The 5,500-nt window shown below is 45.2% G+C and overlaps 1 pseudogene; it reads left to right on the top strand.

Annotated features, from left to right (window-relative positions):
- The first annotated feature begins 1,775 nt into the window (after positions 1-1,775).
- Positions 1,776-5,500, top strand: LOC136353690 (uncharacterized; annotated as a pseudogene).

The raw sequence follows: 5,500 nt of genomic DNA, 5'->3' as shown, positions 1-5,500 counted from the left end.
CATGATGAATTCAAACCACTTTTATGAAATTGATAATGATCAATTGTTGGTGGAAGAGGAAAACAAGGAAGATTCTTATGCATAACGTATGCCTGGATCTTATTCAATTCTTATGTGTCCAACAATAGGTGTGTCAGCATGGAATTGAATTTGGATTGGTATGGTGTGAACCTTTGATCCCATATTTGTATTTTTCTTTGGACATTTGAGCTGAATGTCAGTTGAATTAGACTTATTGTAAAGCAAACTTTATATGTAAAGAGGGCATATCTGTTAAAAGATATTTGGTTAATTCCACTGACTTGAAAAGTTATTTTTTAAAAAGGAAAATGTGTGCTCCTGCTTCTGATGATATTCTGCAATGAGTATATTCTTGCAGTTGCAGTGTATTAGAGTTCATTTATATTGCCTAATGGCATGCATAGCACGTACACGCTTACTAATGTGTAGCAGGGTTTACCAAACCGTTTGAGGGTAACCCTACGTTTGACGGTTACTGGCTTTGTTTGGCAGCCAGTTCTGCTGCAGCAGTTGAAAATCGCTGCAGCTGGCAGCCGTTTTGAACTGCTGCAGCCGCAGCTGCTGTCGAAAAATCTCTTCCGAACACACCCACTGCGGTAACTGTGAGGTATACCGTGGTTTCAAAAACTGAAAAGGTTATCGCATGTAATAACCTGGATAAACGCATGATAACCATATGGATAGTATTATGTTGTATATTATTAGAATGTCTTGTTAACAAACATCAATCTTCTCTCAATTTTCTTTCCCCTTCATGTCATACAAAATCCTAAAAGGTCATTTTCCATTTTCTCTCAGACCATTGTACTTTGGACTGTTTCTTTTGGAACTTCGAACACGGCTTTGGTACGTTTGAGTAAAAGTGTACAACCACCTAACCCTCCGTCTCAAAAATAAGGATACAGATTCATAGTATCATAGTATTATCTTAGGATGGGGGTGTCCTATAGTATGGACTAATATATTAGGATGGTGAAAAATGACGTAAACCTTGAATTACTATTTTTTATTTATTTACTGCGTTCAATTTAATTTAAATTAATCTGTCCCTAACAATGTGATGCTATTAGGCCCATAGCCCGATACATTAGGCCGTCCCGTTTCGAATTTTTTACATTTTTAATTTTTTTAATATTTACAGAAATAATCTATCGGCGAAAAAAATTAAAAAAAAATAGACCCTGCCGCCCTCCACTCGGGCGGCAAGCTGACGTGGCAAACGGGGGAGGGACGGGCGGTGACGGCAGACGGGTGGCGGAGGGTTTTTTGCACGAAAACCCTTGCGCCCGATGCAAAAAAGCCAGCCCGGACAGGCCATTTTGCAGGCGGCCCCTTGCCGCCCTCTGGCCGGGCAGCAGGCCTCGCTGCTTATAAAAGGCCTGCCGCCCTGCCCCTAGCCCTCATTCCTCCCCTCACACCTCTAGTAAAAAAACAAGAAGGGGGGAGAAGAGAAGAAGAGGCGAAGCCCTGCCGGATTCAGACGCCGATTTTAGGTAATATTCATAGATCCTATATGTGACTATTGAGTTAACTAATGTGTATTTTTTAAAACTTTGTTTGAATAAATACATTATATTTTTAGGGTTTTACTTGTACTAATCTAGAACTGCATACTGTTAGATATCGGTAACTATGTAGATCTGCTAGTTTGAAATCAATACTTTACCATTACATTAGCATACACAACAATATATTACATTGTAGGCGTTTATTACATGAAAGAATAATATGATCTAGTTATTTCGTTGACAAATATGTCCAACAAACATACATTTCAAGTTTACCATGGCCTAGGAAACGTCCGTTACGGGCCAACTGGGGTAGATCTGTCAAAATTTATTGTAACACCAAGGGGAATTGATAGACCGGCTGAGAGGAGTGTACCTTCTATAAAAGGATGGTTGATGAGGGGCTTGAGAGTTGATCCACAGACAAGTGACATAACAATCAATGTTATAGTAAGTCGGGCAACTGAGGGTTTTTATTGGGAACTAATGCCAGTTCAAAACTCTCGTATGTGGAGATGGTATGTGGAGAATGCATTGCAACGCGGGTGGCCTCTAGCTATGGTTCCGTTTGTTCACCCGAAGGATCTAGGTGTGCAGATGAACATGGATGATGGCGAGGGACCAAGTGCTGAAGTAAATGAGACTTTTGTGGAAGAGGTCAACGCACCAGAGGAAGGTGGCGTAGTAGCTCCAGTAGGCATTCAACCTGGTTGAGTAGCCAACGAGGGGGAGACTGTCGGTACCATTGTGGATGAAATGGAGAGAGAGGATTTTGACAACGAGCGTGTAGAGGAAGGTGGTTCGTCAGATGATGAGACGGATATTAATCCAGCCGAATGGGCTAGTGAGGATTTTTCTGGTCTGGTCGTCTCTGAAGAGGATAGTGTGAGATGGGAATACAAAGAAAATGAGGTTATTCAGGGAGCGATTTATACTAGAGCAGAAGAAATGAAGGAGGCGGTAAAGCATTTTGTAGTGTCACTTCATAGAGAGTTTTGGGTTGCCAAGTCCAATCGGTCGCAATATGAAGTTCGGTGTGTTAAGGAAAAAGATGGGTGTCCCTGGAGAGTGCACGCTTATAAGGGAAAATGGAAGGATTACTGGACAGTGTCAGTCATTACCAAGCATGAGCATTTCAGAAATACCACAGGAACATTACATGTGCATTTGTTGCATCTGAGATGTATGCGCATGTCATCAATAATCTGACATATGAACCAAAGTCAATAATCCGACATATCGAAGAGACATACAAGTATACTATTAGCTATGCCAAGGCGTGGAGAGCCAAACAGAAAATAATAGAGATGAGATTTGGAACTTACGAAGCCTCGTATGACAATTTGCCACGCCTGCTTGGTGTTATCAAACAAAGATACCCTGGGAGCTCTTACGCAGTGAAGAAATTCCCCTCAATTGAACATCCTGGCAAGAGTGTGCTGCAAAGGGTGTTCTTAGCTCTACATGCATGCAAGATGGCATTCGTGCACTGTTGTCCTGTTCTCTACATTGATGGGACATTCTTGACTGGAAAGTATCGGGGCCATATACTAACAGCAATAGGGGTAGATGGGAACAATCAGGTATTGCCCTTGGCATTTGCTTTTGTTGAGAGTGAGAATACCGACAGCTGGTACTGGTTCCTGAAACTGGTTAAAACAGAAGTTGTTGGTATGAGGCCCAATGTGTGCCTGATACATGACAGGCACGCCGGCATGCTGCGAGCGATAGAAGAGTTGCAGTTTGGGAGTATGGATCGAGGATACCCTGGTGAATGGGAAGATGTACAGAGTAGGTGGTGCATGCATCATATGTGAGCTAATTTCTTCAAGCAATTCAAGAACAAGGAGCTCATGAACATGTTCAAGAGGCTATGCAATCAGAACCAGGAGAAAAAAATTCAATGAGCTTTGGAAGAGATTAGATGAGTTGACAGCCAAATGCAGTTATCTGCATGCAGCGGGACCATCGACCGCCGTTATTGACCATCCTCAAGCTCTTGGACCTCTCCCAACAGATAGTCCAACATTGGTTAGAAGAACTGGAGTAGAGATCCGGAAATTTTCTCAGTGGATTTTGCATGAACCAAAAGAGAAATGGGCCAAGGCTTATGACACAGGTGGTTCTAGATATGGGATAATGACAACAAATTTTGCAGAAGTTTACAACTGGGTGATGCGCGGTGTCCGTGGACTCCCACTAGTTGGCATAGTAGAGTTCATTTTACATGGGACATGTAGGTATTTTAGGGACCGGTTCCAGACAGTTCTTCCCTCTATGCCGAACAACGACATTTTATTCGGAACTTTCATGCAGAAAAAGCTAGAGGAGTGATGTAAAAAGGCCATGAAACATCGAGCTCTAGTGCAAGGTACCCAACAGCATAGGTTTAAGATACTATGTCAAGATAAGGCACGCAGGGGTATCTACCGCAAGAGAGTGAAGCAGGGATGTGTTCTCAAAGCCGACGGCACATGTCATTGCTCATGTGCAAAGCCTAAGCTGCTCCACGGGCCATGCACCCATGTCATTGCTGCCGCATCGGAGTGTGGCATACCAGATGCAGTATATGTGTCACAGTACTTCAGTAAGCAAACAATATATCATACATGGAGTGGCGAGATTTATGGGTTCGGCATAGCTGGGGAGTTCACAGAGACTAATGATGAAGTAATCAATATTCCTGACCCATCGAAGCTCCAAGGCAAGGCTGGAAGGAGGAAGACTCGTCACATCCACAACGATATAGACGAGTCGGAGGCGGGCAGGGTGAAGCGCTGTAGCAAATGCGATGAACGTGGGCACACCTACAAGCATTGTCCTAAAGACAAGGAAAAACCAAGTGCAGCGGAGGCAGGACTATCAGGATCAGTAGCAGATGGAGCTCGCCCTACGGGTGAAGGCACTACCTCAACTCGATCCCGTCCTAGACGTCGTCGTGCCACGTCTGGCTACGTGGTGTAGTTCTTGTGTTCTATGTTGGCATGTGGCTTTGCTTGTAATTTGGTTCAAACTTATCGATGTGTTTATGTTTCATCGTGTAATGTCAGACTTCCGCATGTAATGTCTTTAGGTCTCGTGATGTAATGTCAGACTTTGGCACCTACTGTCTTTAGGTATCTTGATGTAATGTCAGACTTCGGCATGTAATGTCTGTAGGTTTCGTGATGTAATGTCTGTATGTTTTCGACTGCTCACCTGTCGTGCAGACGACGTTGCTTAGGCAGACGTAGCACCACAGCGGCCACCCTGACTAACTAGTCCTCATCTAGTTGCGCACGTTCCTAAGCCGACTCCCCCTCCGCACGGAGGTAAGTATATTTAAGGATTTTTTGTACATGCCTCGCACATCTATGTGAGCCGATTGATCCAATTGCTTCAGGATTTCATGCACCGTTCAGCACCCCGCCTTCCACGGGTAGGCCATCTGTTGTGCCCCTCACAGCTATTTAAAAAAACAATAGTACTTCGACAATCAATTTACATGCATTTTATGTCTTAGTTTACAAGGGTCCCGTTGTCGATGTCTAGGTTTCGCCCAGTTTGCTCCGACGCAGGTCGCCCACTTCTCCTAGGCTGCAGGGTCAGCGTCTCAGGCAGCTGCGTCGACCTCGCACTCAGCGCAGTTCTGGCAGTACACCGGGACTTCGTCACAGGCAGTCGGCACGTCGAGTCAGGGTCCACCACTGGACAATGCTAGGACCTCGTCGGACTACGGGGTGGCTTCCACCTTGCTCTTCTCCATGAGCGACTTCGACTTCGCTTCAGTCTCGACAGAGGACGTCATCGGCCCCTCACAGCTGGGAGGCGCACCGCCGGTGCAGACGCAGGACCAGTCGCCATCCACTCCAGCGCCAGACACTCATGCTACCCGTGCTGTGCCACCGAATCGTTTCACGTACTCCCAGGACCACGTGCGAGCACAGGCTCGGAGGACCAAGCGTGGTCGCGGCGCGGGGCAGGGCCAGTAG

This window comes from Oryza sativa, chromosome 10 (genome assembly GCF_034140825.1).
Source record: "Oryza sativa Japonica Group chromosome 10, ASM3414082v1".
NCBI classification, from domain to species: Eukaryota; Viridiplantae; Streptophyta; class Magnoliopsida; order Poales; family Poaceae; genus Oryza; species Oryza sativa.
The sequence above is the reverse complement of the archived record's forward strand: the minus strand, read 5'-3'. Positions and strand labels throughout refer to the sequence as shown.